Source organism: Meriones unguiculatus, chromosome 9 (genome assembly GCF_030254825.1).
Source record: "Meriones unguiculatus strain TT.TT164.6M chromosome 9, Bangor_MerUng_6.1, whole genome shotgun sequence".
Lineage (NCBI taxonomy): Eukaryota > Metazoa > Chordata > Mammalia > Rodentia > Muridae > Meriones > Meriones unguiculatus.
Genome location: NC_083357.1, coordinates 76386178 through 76405401, shown reverse-complemented (window position 1 = coordinate 76405401; position 19224 = coordinate 76386178). Strand labels below are relative to the sequence as shown.

The following is a 19224-nucleotide window of genomic DNA, read 5'->3' as shown; positions in this document are numbered from 1 at the left end:
CTACAGTATCTTTCTTGTTAATAAACATATCCCATCAAATATCAATAATGCATAATCTCCTCATTTGCTTTTAAATTTTTATGGTGTTTTTGACATAGAGTGTTTAATTTTAAATATTAAAATTAATCTTTTCCCTTGCTATTTAGTCTGTTGTCTGTAAGCCTGCATAGTCTTTCCCTATTTGGGATCAGGTAAATATTTACCTAAAATGTCTCCCAATTTCTTAACATGGTTTCACTTTTCATGCTCTGCCTTCTAATTCCTCTAGAATTTACTAGGTTGTACAGCAAGAAAATAAATGGTTTCTAGCAGTTTACAATAAAGCATCCTTTTGGGTATTAATTTCCTATGAATTAGGGTCTATGTCTTTCATTTGTGCTGCTCACCATTCACTTCTGGTGTGTTCGTTCATCTTGCATTTCCAAGTCTAATAGTTCCGGCCATTCTTTTTACTAATCTTCAAAAAGCCTTATTAAAAAAAAAGCAGAAAGCTTTATCTAAACTGTTGTTTCTTCAGATAAACTCTAGAATAATTTGGCATTTCTGCTACCTGCAGAGCACTGAGCTGGCTGGCTTTCAGCTCTTCTTTCTCTCAGCTAGCATAGCCACTGCTTTGCTCAAGGAAAAAAAAAAAGATCACAGCCTCTAACCCTCAACACATTTCCCAGGCTTCACTGCACTGAACAAGTAACTCCAGATTGGTCAAGGAGACTACAGTGGTTTAGAAATACGTTCAGGACTGTGAAGATGGTTCAGTGGGTAAAGCCACTTGCCACACAAGCTTGATGGCTAAGATTGGGTTCTAAGAACCAATATAAAAGCAATACTCATTAGCATGTATGTATGATCCCAGCAGCCCTACCGTGACATGGGAAACAAGAGAATCCTGTAAACTCTTATTATTACCACATGAAATTTTGGACAGGACACCTTTAAACTACAGTGTTAGCCATGGGTAGCTGTTTCACAAACGGTAGCTTCTGCCTTGGGGTCCCTTAGGTCACTTGTTGGGGAAAGCAAGTTGCCATGTCATGAAAAGACAACACGGAGACCTTGAAAGGTCCACATGGTAGGAGGCAGGTCTTCTGAGAAAAATCACATCAGGAATGGTTCCTCTGGCCCTAGTCATGGTGGTTGGTTGGTTGTTTTAAAAATTAAAATAAAATGAAATAACAAAACAAAGAAGACAGCATTTATTTGAGGCTAATCAGTGTGACAGTGTAGGAAAGTAGATGCAACCAGTCTTGAACATGGACTCTCAAATTTTTCAGAATAGTGGCTGCATTTTACCTACTCGTGCTTCAAAATGATTGCAGCCACTGACAATATCTTAATCAAGAGCAATAATCAAGAGCATCCTAATTACAAGAGCAAAAGGTTATAGAAGTGATATGAGAGCGCTACAGAGGGTCTGATCAAAGTAAATTATATGCTTGTATGAAAATTTTACCATAAAACCCATTTGTACAATTAACATATGCTCATAAAAATACAACTAGGAGAAGCTCTGAACTGGACCTCCCCGGGTAAGGTTCTGTGGAATTCCTGATCTTTAGAAATGATAAAATAATTGCTTTTTTATTAGTCTGTTTTATCCCATACTGTATTGCTGGTTTTTTTGGTTTTTTTAAGTTTTTGTCCTACAGGATACAGTCTTTCTACAGCTCTCGACTTTGCCCAGTGGAAGTGACAGAGCTACATTGGCCCCTTTCTCCTCCCTTTACACCTTGAATACACACATTATGTGTGAAGTATACCAGCCACCCTGCAAGCATCGGGCTACAGCGTGAGCGTCAAGGCTGGTACACTGAGAATGACAGAGCAGAATGAAGGAGCCAGAAGATGCCTGAAGATATTCTTGTGTAGCTGTGAGTACCGTCTACTTGCTGGCAAATATGTCTCATTATCTGAGGGCAATACACAGAGCTCCTCTTAGCCAGTCTGTGTGCCGTCTCACCAAAGGTTTCCTGGGTGGCATTTGGGATTCAAAGTTGCTGGTGGTCAGCACAGAGGCAGGCTCTCTGTGAATACGCTGATGTGATTTTAGAACAATGAATGGCAGTGAATTTAACAGCTGTAAGAGAAAAAGAAACACATATATGCATCCTTTCCAAACTCAGCTTGTAGAAATAAGGGAAGTCAAATTAATAAATGATAGCAGAATTTAGATTTCCTCAGGGAAAAATACTTCCGAGTATTAGCATGTGAATGGACTCCCCAGCACAGCACTTTTTTGTGCTGATGTAGATTAAGCAGTGGTCAAATTGCCTGCAATCAGGTATTGATCTGAATTCTTTAAAACGCCCAAGAAACATCACATGGGGTAGGAAATACGTCATTTTTATTTAGATTCTAAGATGCGGCCGGCACCTTAAAGCAACCCTGCAGGTTTTTTCTACAGTAAAGACTGTCCACCTTCAGAACACTGTTCATGCATGAGTAGCCTGTCACCAGTCATTCCCACTGAGGTCCTCTGGATATTTGTCTTATGTAATCTGCAGAGCAAAAAAAATTACTTTTAACATACTTTCAACACTGACTTTTAACACGCCACTTATGTTCCACAGTGTGCATATTTTTAAGAACACGGTGTTACTCATGCAGATACCAAAAGGGCTGAACTGTCAAATGCACCAAAAAAAAAAAAAAAGCAATGGTGAGAAGACAGAGAAACCCCAAGTCTCAAGCCACAGTAGTAACTGTAGCAACTGAGTTGGAAAACCGTTCAGCATTTGCTAACCATGGAACATATGTGTACTCTTTGGCCCATCAATTCGCTCCTAACTATGTAACCATCAGTAATAGCACACACACTTAGCAAAAGATCCGTGATTGCACATTGCAACACTGCTTCCAGGAGGCAAGAACATCAGGCAACCCAACCTTCATCCCCCAAAGAGAAGATGGACAGTGTGTCTGTCGGTACCACATGAAGGGCCATGGGAGCGAACTGATTCACACTGCAGCAGGAAGGCAGCAGCTCACCTCCTCTTCACCTGTGCAGAATGAACGTTGTCAGACATGAACAGACGCATGCTGTATGATCCCACTCCCTTAAAGTGGATATTTTAAAACTTGATCTGCTGTGTTAGACGTCAACAGAGTGATTATCCTTGTCAGGGTGGAATTAAGAGGCTACAAAGTAGTGTCTTGAGTTCTTATAATGCTCCATGTCCTTGCCTGTGTAAAGAGTAGATGGAAAGGTTCGGTTAGCGAAAACCCATCAGGTGCACGCTTTTCTCAATACGGCACTCGTCACAATCCCTTGAGATGGTGTCTTTTCTTCCCCTTATTCCTGTCGTGTGACTTTTAAAGGTAATATATTTAAGTGTTTGCAAATGCAGGGAAAAGACACTGACATATAGGTGTTGCTTCAACAAACCAAAAACAGGAGTGGCCTTGGAAAAACTGCTTGCTTGAAAACAAACCAAATGAGAAAGGAGAGGGGACGAAGAGTTTTGTCAGTGAGGTCCAAACCGCAAAAGTCTGTCCCAGTGTAAGAATAACACCAGCAGTTTCTCTCACCTTTTTAACCAAATGGAAAGAAAGGTGAGATAGCAGAAGGGGAGGAAGGGTTCACCTCTAATCTCTTTTTCAGGCTTCTTTTTTTTTTTCCTTTTTGCTTTTATTTATTTCATCGCTTTGTAGCCTGATCCAAGCCCCCTCCTTCCTCTACTCCCAGTACAACCCTCACACCCCTTTTCCCCTGTTACCCTTCTCCTTCTCAGAGAAGGGGAGGCCTCCAAAGGGTACCAACCCACCCTGGCACCTCAAGTTGCAGCAACACTGAGGCCTGACAAGGCAGCCCAGCCAGGGGAAAAGGGTCCAGAGGCAGGCAACAGAGTCAGAGACAGCCTCTACTCTCACTGTTAGGGGACCCACGTGTTGACCAAGCTGCTACATATGTATCAGGAGTCTGGGTCTAGCCCATGCATGCTCTTTGGTAGGTAGTTCAGTATCCATGAGCACCATGGGCCCAGGTATGTTAACTCTGTAGGTCTTACTTAAAGTTGAGAAAGGACTTAGACAGCAGACTTGCAGGTAGCTATGTCCAGACTTGCTGTAATACACAGTTGGCTTGCCTTGGGCCTCTCCCTGGTGTCCGCCCCTGTGCCACCCTCTGTCCACTAGAAGTATAGGCGACTACATAAGAATGAAGGGTGTCACTTGCTTTTAATGTGTATCAGAGTTCATTTCCACACTCCAGACTTTATCAGGCAAAAAGAGTTAAGCTTCTATCCAATTCAACTCTTCCTCTTACTGGAGCCTGTGGCATATTTCATCTTCGAAAGAATGTGCATTAAAGATGACTTTTGTGCCCTTAGGACACTTAGGAGGATTAATCTGGAGGTTGATATCCAAGACAGTAAACTTCTATCATCAAAGTTTAACCAGAAAACTAGATTCCCTTCCCTTGACTTCTAGAATTCGAGAGTTCCACCTCACATGGCATCATTATTTTATTAAAAATATGCATCCAGAATTTCATCAGAAAAAAAAAGAGTAACTTAAATAGTTTTCCAACATAAACATTCCCCCAACCCAGAGAACGTCACAGACTATCTGCGTATGGTCAAGCTACAACATCTGCAAGATGGAAAACCACAGGCGCCTTAACTTCTTTAGGTGTCCTGAATTTGGAGGTTTAAAATAGTTCTTTGTAGCACCTCCTTGGGATTTTGACAGATGCTCCGGGCTATCGGTAAACTTTGAAGCGGTTTAACAAGAAACTGCATCGCACCATTTTCTTTTAATCTGTGTACATAGTTGTCTAGCTACGGCTGGCTTTAAAGTACCCAGAAGCTGGAAGCATTCTAAATCCTGTTTGTTCCATGAGTGGACTGTTCATTAATGAGCTTATTTGCTTGGTTGCTTCTGAAGCTAAATCTTATTTCTACATCTATTTTCTCTAATGACATTTTTTTTTTGCTTTGATTTGCTCAGCACAATTTGATTGTTGGCTTGCTAATTGCATGTTTCCCAGACCTTGGAGTTTATTTTAAAAATATGTTTTAAATGTCTAAAGTTCAAGATATCCTTAACTTGCCTCTTTTTAAAGGAATAGACACTTCAACAGACACTGTTTTTTAGGAACAAAAGGGACTAGCAGGAGGTAGGGTGGAAAGGTGGAGTATTCAGGGGATGTGTTCAAGATACAGTGTATACATGTGTGAAAGTGTCCTTATTCAGTGAATATAAACAAGAATTTTCTTAAGTGGGAAAAATAAAAGCTGTTCCCTGTTCAAATTTTCTTTCTGCTGCTATAATAAAATACTTTAACCAAACGCAACTTGAGGGAAAGATTTGTTTTACCTTACAGTCCATCACCAAGGACAGGCAGAACAAGAAATCAAGGAGGGATTTCTTGGTATTTCACACAGCATTACCTCCAAACCAGGGTACCCACAGCTAAAGAAGTACAGCAGAAACCAGGGAGGAGTGTAGCGTGACGGCTTGATTGCAGGCTTACAGGCCCAGCTAACCTTCCTATACTGCCAAGGACCAGCCTGCCTGGGAACAGTGCTGCCCACGGTAGACCTGGATCTCCTACATCAATTAACAATCAAGACAGTCACAGTGTGCACACACGCATACACACACACACATACGCAGATAGACAAAGAGACTCCCACTGAGGGATTGATCCCTCAGTGGAATTGACTCTAGTCTGTATGAAGTTAGTAGTCAAAGCTAGCTAGGAAACTTGAAGTTCAGCCTTATTTTTAATTCAAGATTCTGTAAAGAGCTAACAACATCCACTCCAACCTTCAACTCTCCTCATTCCTGATTTTTTTTGGGGGGTACATAATAAGAAAAGTAATTAATAATAATAATAAATACTTTCTGGCAAAAGATTAAAAATTATAAGAATAAATTTACTAAGCCATTCCCCACCAAGAGTACTGTCATTTCTTAAGCCACATGCTATGATATATAAAAATTCATAGATTTGCAGGGACGGCCCATTCTCAGGTCACAGGTGTAAATACAGGGTCATCATCTTCCTGAAGCTCAGGTAAGCTATATCTGATGACCCTGGTCACCCCTGCCTTCTACTCTCCGTGCTTCCTCAATCCTGTGGCCTGCCCTTACATGCAGGGACCACGAGGTCTTGCTCAGTGAATGAACAGGGCTACCAACCAAATTTCATTTTAGTCACGTGTATGTAAACCTAAATCAGAGTGAGAGAGCATCTCCAAAAAATAAGATATCTGTTTAGGAATAACGGCTTTTACAATGGTAATACATGGGTAATTAATTGGTGAACTCTGAGTGTGTCCAAAGAGGATGAGGCAAGGGAGAGAGTTTAAAGGTGAAATGGGGAGATATTTTGAAATAGTCATCCTTACTCAGATGGTTGTAGGGCAGGTGCTCCTGCAGAAGCATTCCTTCTGTTATGTTGGGTAGCTATAGTGCAAGGTTGCACATTGGACAGTTTTTTGATGGTGGTGGTTGATGTTGTTTTGAGTAAATCATTGGAGGTTATGAAGGATGGGGATCCTGGCCTATTTGTGTTTTGAGGAGCTAAGATTTCACAAAAGCAGCTCCACGTTGATTCTGACAATCTTCACTTGCAAAAGTCTGTCCCAGTGTAAGAATTCTTCCATAACAAGAATGATGAATGTATGATAACAGCCATTTGTAGATGATGGAGTGAGGATGGAGGTGTTCCTGGCTCACAGGTCTAATGCAGGGTCATCTCGTGCATCTTGGGGAAGTTCTTCTCCATCTGAGAATGCATGTCTTCCCTCTGCTCTCTGCTCTTTCTCAGTTCTGCTGCCTGCCTCACATCCAGAGGTCAGTGGGTGTGTCAAATAAACCTACCTTTATTTATTTACTGATCCTCTTGATTGGCTTCAGACAAGGTTTGTGGCTACATACCCTCTCAGGTCACTGTGACTTGGGTAGAGCAATACTTGGACTATCAAAATCCTTCCGTCCTTGCGGTAACCTACATCCAAAGTGCAAATTAAAGTCATCCAGCCTTCAAAGAGAAGCTTTCTGTTTGAGGATTTTCAAGTATGCTTGTCAGGTACGTGCCCATCATGGGTAACATCTTTGGAATATACTTGTCGTCTCCCTGACATCGGTAAATCCATTCGTTCTCAGCTGTAATTTATCTCTTGATAAATCATGCTATCAAGTTGAAGTGTGAAAGCAATACCCTCAGGACATAAAATACCACTGAATCCGCTGTTTGGTTAATTTATTACTTTTATTAGGAAACTGACAGGATTACTTTAAAAATCAAGTGCCCAGGGGCCTCAGGTTTTATCAGGTATTCGATACTAGAACACTGTTCAATCACGCCTCGCTGACCCAGCCACTTTAAAGCTTCAGCCTTCTTTTGCCACCCATCCCTCTGGAGAATTTCTGTCAGCAGAGGCATGGTGGAAGTCAGGCATGGCTCCTTTAAAATGTTCAGACAGATAGTAGGTCTGACAATCGGGAGAATAAAGCCTTGGGGCTCTTCTCAAGGAGCTTGTTTCCTTGCTTTAGAGAACCATCTCTATTCAGTCCCTGACAGCATGGCATTATGAATGTTGGGGCACAGAGCTGAGGACTGACATAGCAAGATGACAAGAGCTAAAGCCGAGAGGCAGTAGACCTGACTTGAAGCCTAACTGCCACTTCTTTAGAGTGTGTCCAGAGGCAAGTTATTTAATGTTTCTGAGCCTCCGTTTCTTTGCTGAATAGTGAGGGTAGTAATAGAATTGTTGGGAGAATTAATCAAGGTATGTAGAAATGCCTGTCTCATAATAGGTGGCAGATAATGCCTGTTACTTACAACTTGCTTCCTCTTACAACTGCATTTTAAAACATCTATCTATCTATCTATCTATCTATCTATCTATCTATCTATCTATCTATCTATCTATCTGTCTATAACTTTGTAGCACTAAGGGTTGTGCATAGCAAGCATTCTTCTATTGACTTATGTCTCTAGCTCTGTTAAACAAAGCATTTTGGAGGACAAAATTTATAGAGAAAAGCCACCAATATTAATTTGTGAGTAGCTGTCTCTGAGGCCTACTCGTATTTTTTTGTGTTTCTTTGCTTGCTTGTCTGTTCAGTCGAGGTCTCACACAGCCCAAGCTGGCCTCAAACTAGATATGAATCCAAGGTAGATCCTGAACTTCCACTCTTCTTTCACCTCCTTAAAGCTGTTATTATAGGCATATGCCAGCAGGCTTAGCTTTATGTGGTGTTGGAGAGCAAACGCAGGGCCTTGTGCATGCTAGGCAGGCACTCTCTACCAACTAACATACATCCCCAGACCCAAGATTCATTTTAACTTTTAATTCAACACTCAACTTAACATAAGCTTCAAGGTAGATAGTAAATTAATGTGCTTTGGTAAGACTTTTCATGCCTCACTGTCTCATGAGATGCACAGCAAATCCCATTGCAACCTCAATTTTATGAAAAGACAAAAGAAAGGGGAGACCAATGGCCATAAGAAAGTGAAGCTACACTCTAGTCATTCAAGTGATATTTCATAATATTTAATATTTTCAGTGTTTGAGCTTGAACTTTGTTCTGACAGGATATACCAAAATGTGCACCTGTGTCCAGGTAGCTGGTGACAAATCAGGAACCTACTTAAGTCCCATCCTTTTATTGTTCTTTGTACTTTTTCCAGCCACTCCAAACTTCTCCAGAACACGCTGCCTGCAAAACCTTCTGGGGCCCTTTGCATTTCCTGGTCTTTCAGCATAGGATACATGCGCCTGACCCCAGTTAGCCTCCCTTTGCCATTTAACTTGTATGGAAGGTCAATTGTCACCTCCTCAGAATAGCCGTTCCTAAGCACCTCTATTAATGAACATTTTCACAGCCAGTCCCCATGCATAACTTGACACCTTACCCTCTGTGTTTCCATCACTGCTCTTTCCATTTTCTGGCATGGCTGAGTCACATGAGCAGAACAGACATTTGCCCGTCTTACATAATGCTTATGAACACCCATAATTATTCTCAGTTTGAAAGGGAGAATGGAAAGAAAAGCTGGTGGCCTCTACGATCACGACGGGGACCACCTGCCTTCTCTAAAGCTCAGAGTTCAATTCCTAAATGCTTAAATCCCAGGACAGAAAAGGAATAAAGCCAACTGGACACCAACTGCCCAGCTTTGCCCCGAGTCCCACAGCCTCCCAATGATCTTCTACAGGATCATCCTAACCATTTTCCCTTCCTCAAAGCACCTTTTGATCGTTACACAACCTGCATATTCCTTTTCTTGTTCATTTTGTTTTATTGTTTGTTTGTTGCTTTTTTTTTTTCATTAAGAAATGACTGGCATACAAAAAAGTGCCTATATTTAAAAATCACTGTTCATTGAGTGTCACATACAGCTATACCCGTGAATCCACCAGGCATCTCCAAAGATTTCCTCCTCACCACCCCCCCATTACAGCCCCTTGCCAGTTTACTTGTTCTAATATTCAAGGCTGAAGACATAACCTAGTTGTAGAGCAGTCAGCTAGTGTGAAGGGAGGCCTGGCCCCTAGAATGAATACAACTGTGTAGTCTAGCTTTTCATGTAACTGGAATCATAATGTATCTGATCCTGTTCACTTGTTCATTTCTTTAAATTTGGGTTCTTTCATTCAGCACAATTATTTGAAGACGTATCCATGCTGTGGGTATCAATTTGCACTTCTTTCTGTTTGATTTGCCAAGTGGTATTATTTTGGATGGCTATATCACAACTTGTTTATTCAGTCACCTGTTGATGGACATTTGGATTGTTTCCAGCTTCATGCAATTATGACTAAAGCTGTTATTAGCATTCATGGGCATACAAATCATTGCTCAGATATGCTTTCATGTGAAGATCTACCTAGAAGAACACTTAATCATATGGTAGGCTTATGACTTACTTCTTAAGGACCTGCCAAATTTCTTTCCAACAGAGTTGTTGCATTTTACATTCCCAACAGCTGCTCATGAGTGTTCCAGGTATACCCCCCCAAACATTCAGTATTCCAGCATCAACATCTAACTGAAAGACAAATCTGATCACGTGACTCCTGTGCTTAAAAATTACCTCTGGTTTTCTGTATTCCCTGCAGAATAAGTTCACTATCCTGCCAGTCAATAAACACACATCTACTCATCCCCGTTCCCGAAATCTTTTCCATCAAATCCATATGTCTCTTTGGTTTTTCCAACTACACAGCACCCAGTCCTGACTCTTAGCCAGTGTAATACCTTGGTGCCTTGTGTCACTGAACTGTGTCCTTCTCAAAAAGTGTCTATTGATGTCCTAACCCCAAGTGCCTTAGAATGTGGCTGAATTTGAGATAATACTGACCAAAAAAAAATGTTGGGGAAGAAGAGGGAAAATATAACCCAATATGACTGTTATCTCCATCAGAAGAAAAACTGTGGACACAGGAACATACATGCACATGGAGACTAGGACCATCTCCCAGTCAACACAAGAGGTCTAGGCAGGGCCCACCTTCCCTCAGAAGGAACTCTTTCTGCCAATACTTTCATCTCAGACTTCCAACCTTCAGAAAGACAGAAGATAATGTGTAGCAGTTTAATCCGTCCACTCTGTGGACTCTGTTCTGGGAGTTCCAGCAAACAGTATACTTACCTCACTGATGAATGAGCAACTGGGTTGTTGCTTTTTCTCTGTTAATTCTCCTACCTAGCTTTAATTGCCTTCTTTTATCCTTCTCTTGGTACTTTGTTCATACATCCGTTGGGACTTTCATCTGACTGTAGTTAATTATTGGCTTAAGTGTTGGTCTATCTTCCCCACTAGGCGAGATTCTTTTGTAGATGTTTTATCTTGGCATCCCAAGCTGTCTAGATTAGTCTCCTGACACCACACAGGCTTCTAGGCTTTTTCGTTTCATGGATTCTCTGCAATTAAGTTGCACACCATATTTCTTTCCTGAAACGACTTCTATTGTCCTTTTTAGAAGAATTTTTAGCAATGCTCCTTTACGGGAGTTTATTCCAAAGAGAATTCTGAATAAGTACATAAAAATGGATGTACAAGAAAGTTCATTAAAGCATTGATTATAATATCAAAAACTTACAATTGGCATAATTATTATTCAATAGAGATTAGTTAAATAAATTACAGTATGTCTCACAGAGGAATATTGGGCAGTCAATAAAAATGATGGTGTGGATCTATATTTGTTGACACAGAAATTAAAAAAACACCACCTAGTATTGGATAAGAAAGTCAGATGTGTGGCAGTTGGTGCAGCGTTACTTATTACAGGAAGTTGTGTGTGAGTGTAAGTGACGGCACGCAGTCAGATAAAAGGATATTTGACAAGCAATAGTTAAATCTGGGTGGCAAGAGTTCGGATAATGTTTCTTTTTCTCTGTGTATCCAAGAATCACTCTAATTTTAAGAGTAGACATGCATTATTTGACTGGCGAATAACAGTATTTCTTTTGAAGAAAACACAATAAAGAGCAAAGTAGCTGCATGTCCCTCCTTTTCTTCGCCAACACCCTCCCCCAGAGGTGGGAGAATGGCTCTTATTAGTCAGGAACATGGTTGTTCCAATTCATTCCTCAGCATAAGGCTGGACTGCTAAATTCTGAGGTGGAAAAAGAAAGATGAGAAAATACAGAGAATGCATGATAGAGTTGGCTACGGGGGTGGAATCTGAAACAAGGAAACCTAGTCCCTGGAGAAAATAGAAAAGCACCAAGGTATTAGGACTCTCAGAGAAATAGAATCAATACAATGTCTGTAGTTATGTAAAGATCTGTATATCAAGGAGGAGATCCAATACAGGAATTAGCTCCCAAAATTCTGAAGGTTTTCCTCTTAACATGCTGAAGAAACATGAAGTCCAGTGCTATGGTTGACTCTAAGTCTAGAGGACTGATGACAAGTGTGTCAGTGTCCAAGGGCAGGGAGCAATGGATATTTTTTTCTCACAAGGGACAGAATTTGCCTTCATCTTTTTTTCTATCCCAGTCCTGAATAGATTAGGTGATGTCTATGAACATTGCAAGGACAATCGTGATAACCCAGTCTACTGACTCAAATGCTAAATTTTTTTCTGGAAGCATCCTGCAGATGCACTTAGGAATAACATCTACCAACACTTTGGATCTCCCTTAGTCCAATCAAGCTGACATATAAAATAAACTGTCACAGACAGCGAACAAAAGCAGCAAACAAGGAGCAAAACTGGGACTATCTATAAATATTCCAGAGCAGCCCTTATCGCCTACCCAAGAGTGCAGGATTTCATTCTCCTTGACTGTGCCTTACATCTGTTTGCTCACACCTACACACATGAATAGTGATTGCCGGTTATAGTCACAAAGTATGTGACAAAATGACAAGTGACACTTTCCCCAGCACCTTCTATTGTCCGTATTTTCTGTTAGTCTCCCTGTGGCAGATTACATCTTCCAGAGGCAGACACACCAATACATACTCTTAATGTGACGTGGACAGGCCTTGCAGTCATAGGTAGGGTCAAGGCTTCAGGCCAAATCTTCCCTGCGACACCATTGACGGGTGGACCTTTGTAACTGCCTCAACTTGCTAAATGATGTTACCTGCGTCTCTTATAAGCTTTGTCATAGAAGGAAGCAGGACTTCTTTCTTCCTGATGCTCTCATGTGCATGCTCTCCTTCCCTCCTTCCCTCTCTTTCTCTATGTCTCTCCTTCCCCCTTCTCTCTCAGTCTCTGTCTCTCCCCCTCCTATACCTCTCTGAGTCTCTGTCTCTGTGTCTCTCTGTGTGTCTCTGTCTCTCTGTCTCTGTCTCTGTACCACCCCCTTCTCTCCTTCTCACATCTCGCCCTGGGAACTCTGCTACCAAATTGTGACAAGCCCCACAGCACATTGATAGAGTAGTCACGTGTGGATCTTCCAGTTGACTGCCCCACAAAATTCCAAGCCAATAGCAACCCCCTAGCCACCACATTCACGAGTTTAGGATGATTTTAGCCCTCCACCTTAGATAGATACCAGCAGAAGCCTCAGGTATGCAAAGAAGCCAAAATTCACTTGGAGTGCACCCTGTCTGAACCCCTGACCCACAGAAATGCAGAGACTATAAGGAATGAATATTATTGCTTCAGTGAATAACTAGCATACCCACTGCCCCCAGGTCAAGTTGTTAAGGGAAAAAGTGTCAACTGTTTTTTTTGTTTGTTTGTTTGTTTGGTTGGTTGGTTGGTTGGTTGGTTTGGTTTGGTTTGTTTGTTTGTTTGTTTGTCTGAGATTCAAAGCAGTTTTGGAGAATTAGCTATAAGATGATATCTTAAAAAAGTGAGAGTTTGAATCCAAGTGTCCTAGCATTTGACTGTCAAATGCAAAGCCCTCGAGAATTTAGAAGCACAATATTCTTCTTACCTAAACAGAACATCTGGAGAAAGGAAAGATGTAAGTGTGAGCATCTAATAAATAATTTAAAACCTCCTTTTTTGTCTAAAAATAAGAGCAAGTGTATGCTGGGTGAATCTGAGGGCATCTGCAGCTGCAGAGGGCATCTGCAGAATCTCAGGCAGCACAGCCTAGAAGGAGGGCTTGGTTGGTATCAGCAGATCCCAGTGAGTCTAATGACAAGCAGCAACCCAGAAACTGTATTCACCATCTCAGCCAACACCCTCATCACCTGAAGATGATACCCTGGGGCCTGATGAGTCCTTCAACAATCAGAAGTTCAAGGGGCAACTTAACGCCAACACATATGAACATTATTAACTTGGAATCAATCATGTTACATGATCTGCTATCAGCCGTGGAGTGGTCAAGACACCACTCGAATCTACACATTGGAAACTAGAAGCCATTATTTGTATTTACTAGCTTCTTCACCATCTCATGATTTACCTTCTTTACCAAAGAGTTACTCCCAAGAGGAGACTGTCCCAGACCAGGCACATAACACAAATATGTTGCATTAGTAAATGAATGAATGAATGAGTATAGCAAGCTCTGTGTCCAAAGTCAGATCATCCAACTATCTACAAGAAAGTTACCCATAGGGAGCCCCAAGAGTCCCTATACGTGTCTCTAATCACACATCCAAAGCTCATACCCCACTGGCCCTTAAGCTACTGAAGAATAAAGTTCAAGCCTCAATCTTTTTTTTTCTTTTTTTTTTTAACAGTTCTTCAATCTAGCATAGTTCCTGGTAAACAGCAAACTCAATAAATATTGCTGAAGGTATAAAATGAATGTAAGGCTACATTCCAAACCCTAACAAGGGCAATGTGTAATTTGATTTCCTTTATCGGTGCAAATGTAAAAAGAAAGCCCAAGAGTAATAATAAACTGAGAATGTCTTAATGTCTTTCTCATGGTGCAGCAACATTTTCTAGTTGTCCAGCACTTAAGAAGCAGTGCTGTTGTTGTCCAGCAGTCCAGCACAGTGATTTGCTGTGACTTGTCTCTCTGTCCCTATGACTGAATACTGGTCTGAGCTGTCTTTTGCTGAGCAGCTATTGCCTCTGGTGCTTATCCAACACCCCCCCCCCCTTTTTTTTTATCAAAAGTACATACGTGCTGTCATCTTTTATAATCCTCAGAACTTGAAGATTGCCCTTTACTTAAGTTTTCTGAGCTGAAATTAGGTTTGAATAATAATCAGGATTGTGGATCTTCTAAAGCAAAGGGACTTTATGAGAAAATGCTATCTTACGATTCTTCCAGGCATAGAGTTTCAGAGTTGAAAGATTTTTTTCCACCCTAGGATTTTATCTTATTAATATTCTTCTTTGCAATTCAAGTGCCAAGAACTGGAAAAATCTCTGATTGTCCTGCAGCAACGGCATTAAAGGCTCTTTATAACACAGAGGACCAGAATTGTTCCATAATTTAGTGAAATTGAACATTACCCTGTGACTGCTAATTTTCCATTGAGATGATTCTGCCTCTAACAAGAGAAGAAAAGGTAAAATCTTCATAGAAAATATAGCCTCTTTCTAACTACATGATGACTATAAGATAATTTAAGATATACATGCTATTTTTTAAACACAATATCATGTTGCTCCAACTGGCCTCAACCTCACTATGTAGGTGAAAATGACCTCACATTTTTGACCCTCTTGCCTCTGCTTCCTAAGTACTAGAATTATAGGGCTGTAGTACCACCTTTGTCTGCATGTGTAAAAGGTCCTGCTAAAAATACTTGTTTCTAGAATGTCCTAACTGACACTTCCTTATTTTAGTCTTCCATTTGGTAAACCCAGTTATAATTGTGCAGCGATGGTGCATTCTGTTTTAAGAGACTGCTGCATCAGCATGTTTATTTTTAACCTTTATTTTCAATTATCTGCAGTTTGGGATTTGGTCTCCAAAGTTAATTTGGGAGAGTTCTTCTCTTTTAATAAAAGAAGCTAATTTACCCATTCTGCAGACAAACTCATTCAAAAAAAAATATAAACACATGCAAGTTGCCATTGAGCTTGGGAATGTGCTTTTTAAACTTTCTTAATGTCCTTGTCATCTGGCTACCTCATATTGCTCCATATCTCTTCAATGTAATGCGCTCTACAATTAAATCTAGTCAACTTCTGAATTGTTGATATTGTGATGGTTCGTGTTGTCAACTTGACATAATTTAGAATCATTTGGGGGATGGACCTCTGAGCAGGCATAACCAAAGGGGGGTTATCTTGATTAACTTGATGTGTGCATCCTATTTGTGGGTGGAGCCATTACCTGCAATTGATTGCATAAATGGAAAAGACAAACTGAGCACTAGCATCCACATGCCCTTCCTCTGTGAGCAGCTGCTTCAAGCTCTTGCCACCTTGACTTCCCTGCTTTGGTGGGCTGTGCCTCAAACAATGAGCTAAACCCTTCCTTCTGTAGGCTGCTTTTTATTTTATCATCTGAGAAAGAAAACAAAGACAGCATTCTCATCTCTGTGGCCAAAATACCTAAGAGAAAAAAAAATGAACAGAGGAAGGACTTACCTTGGCTCAGTTTCAGATATTTCAGTCTGTGGTTTCTTGACCCCACATGGTTAGACAAAGCAGAATGGTGAGAGCAGTTGGTAGAGTTTCTTCTTCAGGGTGGACAGGAAAGAGATAAAAAGGACAAGAATGGATCAAGGACAAGATACACTCAAGAACTCTTGCTTGGTACTTCTTTCAGATACATCCCAGTTCTTTGAGTTTTCAGAAACCCCAAGGATAGTGCAGTCATCTAGGGACCAAGCCCTCAACACCTGTGTCTTTTGAGGGAATACTCTACATCCAAATCATAACAACTCAGATCTCCGGTTAAAGTGTTCTGCTTCTTTCTTTATTTGTTTTCAATAGCTGCAAAAAATAATAGTTACATATTTTTTTTTCTAAAGAAAGCATCCACTTGCTCCATTAAAGTAAATTACAATTGTTTGCTTCCAAGTATTGATCCATCATATAATTTTTTTAGCAGGTGCTAAGAAAGCCATTTCTGTTATGCAGATCTTACCTATGACCTTGTTTGGCTGGATGGACTAGATTACTGTTAGAGGTGCATAGGTGAGTTAGGCACCTCCATTCTCCATAGTGTCTGCCCCAATGCACAAGACAAAATCTTGGTGCCACTCATTCCCTTTGCTTAATGACATCTCCTTGTAAATGCAAGCATATCAATTGAGAGTCATAACATATTGTCACATCAAATAGTGTCTGACCATTTAGGGACTGGTTGAAGAATTTAGCTAATGGGCTGGGGGGGGGGGGGGGCAAGTACTTGAGTTTTGAATTGGTAAGCTATAAAACCAACACTAAAATAGAAACTAAAAACTTACAATTTTTATCACCCTCCCCAACAGTATTGAACACATGCCAGTTTTGCCATTTACTTAGTATTTGTTTACATTTAGGTAAACTACCTTTGCCGGGTTCCCTAGAGACAAAAGACTTAGACAAAGGTTAGAGGTCAAGGCTTCCCAGAAGGTATAGTCCAAAGATAGCAAACGAGAATAAAAGAATGAGGAAAACAGGACACACATAAAACCAGTAGAATATTGTTGAAATTAGTAAATCTTCCTATAAAATAACTAGTCACGTGACCCACCTTTCAGCCTGGTGCATAGCAGTACATTTCTCAGAACAGTCTGTCCTACACAGAGGGAGGAGTGATTTGCCAGCCAGAGTCCTCCAACTCCCATTTATCACTGGTCAAAGGTCACCCCACAAACTTCCCCTCATACCTCTGAGCTATAGTATCTAGTCCTTCTTGGAAGCTGCTGGAGAACCAGATCTATGGCCAGTGTGAGGATTTACCTGTGATGTCATAACTGATGGGCAAGTCATAGCTCACCAGTCTTTCCTTTGAGTTCAGTCAAGTCTGATCTAAGCCAAGCAGCCCAAGCCTTACTTCAACTCAGAAAAAATGCACACTGAGGGATTCAGGCCCTAGCAGTGGCCAGGGTTTCCATAGATCAATTATCCAGGGTGTGTGGTATGTGGGACTAAGCAAAACGTGGAAAGAACAAATGCACTTTCAAAATGGGATTAATTTGTCACTTAAAAAAAAAAGAGCAAAACTCCCTGCATACTGTAGTATTTAAAATGACAGGCTCTGAAATCTGTTAGACCTAGTGATACGTTTGTGTAACCTCAGACAGGCTACCTCAGCAGGTCTTCGGAAGAGCTAAAACCCAGGGGCAGTCACATTATTGCATTGTTAGAAAGTGGGTATTAGGTTACACTATGCTGGCTTAGGGAAGTTGGAGCCAGTGTTTTCAAGACATCTGTTTTCTGTGTGACTCAACTTGAGCATTAACCAAAAGAGAAACTTGCGTAGAATTTGACACATGAGAGTGAAGCAGTACAGAGAAGGACCGGGGTCCCTCTCCGCTGTTGAATAATGACTGAGGAGAATGCCATGTCTGATGGAGCCCAACAGGCTCTGACTCCAATCTGTTCCTTACCACTTGTCTTCCTGATGTTGACACCGCTAAACAACAGTGGCTGTGAGTATCCGCCACCTCAGATGCCTGAGCCCACACAGGAAGTGGCTGAGAGACAGCAGCTTCCCATGGGCCTCATTAAGGACTAGGCTTTTGCTATCTGTCTTTGGTAGCTGCCTCTCCACACCATCAAAGACTTTTCTGGAAGCTCTGAGTTGTCCACCTAGGGGTCGTACCGACGGCCTATTCCAGACGTTCGCTCTCCTACCTCCTTCCAGTCATGCCATAAGCCTGCTCTACAGGAAGCGTGATGCCTGCTCTACAGGAAGCGTGATGCCTGCTCTACAGGAAGCGTGATGCCTACTCTACAGGAAGCGTGATGCCTGCTCTACAGGAAGCGTGATGCCTGCTTTACAGGAAGCGTGATGCCTTGAGATGCTAGCCTCTCGGTGTAAATTCTCACGCCTCGAGTTACCCACATTAGGTAGCTGAAGAAAGAATTAGCAGGAGAGGCAAGCAGGTACTCTCAGCAGGCTCTGGGAACTGGAGGTGGAATGTTACTGATTGATAAACCCTATTACTCACAGTGGCTCTGTTCCACCGGCTGAACTCCATCTGCTCAGACAGGGAGTAAGGAGATGGCTGTTATGTGCAATGCAGCACCTGGCACAGAATAAATACTCAATAAATTAAAATTAGTGTGTCACACAAACCAGCCCTTGATGACTGGATTTATATCTGCTCAGGCTATGTATTTGCCTGAGACCTGCAAAGGGGGGTGGGGGGGTGGGGGGGTGGGGGGGACAGTTCAGAAATGGAAGGATTTTCCAACTAATGCAAGAACAATTTTTACATGTATTAACAAAAACTGTTACTTTCTTTAAAAAACTAAATAGCCAAATTCCATTTTCTACAAGACAAATAGATTAAATAAACTATGAATTCTTTTGTACATGTGACCAAGAAGAGTCAGAGCCTATGAATTTTAAACAGTGATTTTGTAGTTAACATTAAGTGAATATCTCAGAAAAAAAAAAAAGAAAAAGAAAAAGACTTACAGTTACTCAGTCTGTCCAGAAGACTGGAGCTCTTTTCCAATAACCGTAATAATAGACAAAGCCTGTGCAAATTTAAATGTAAATACTGCCCTTCCTCTCCGGCCTGCTCTCTTGACTGTGTGCTCTCTGGCTATGTCGCTATGGTCGCAGAATATAAATATCCTTATCTCGTCAGTGAAACACTTTCAAAATTCAAAGCACTTTGACATACAGAGTTCTTCACTCCCCGGGCTTGTCAGACAACATACTGACTTAGAGTTGTATTTAACTTTAACCAAGGTTTTTAGATGAAAATTTCTGTTT

At 41.2% G+C, this 19224-nt stretch overlaps 1 long non-coding RNA gene across 1 annotated transcript in view; it reads right to left on the bottom strand.

Annotated features, from left to right (window-relative positions):
- Nucleotides 1-1015: 1015 nt before the first annotated feature.
- The window catches only part of LOC132656647 (uncharacterized), a 50903-nt gene continuing 32694 nt past the window's right edge, over nt 1016-19224 (bottom strand). The window contains exons 3-6 of the long non-coding RNA XR_009594366.1: nt 18449-18526; nt 15933-16024; nt 2986-3180; nt 1016-2495 (exon numbers count right to left, since the gene is read on the bottom strand). This is a non-coding gene — a long non-coding RNA (uncharacterized LOC132656647). The remainder of the gene's footprint in view (nt 2496-2985; nt 3181-15932; nt 16025-18448; nt 18527-19224) is intronic.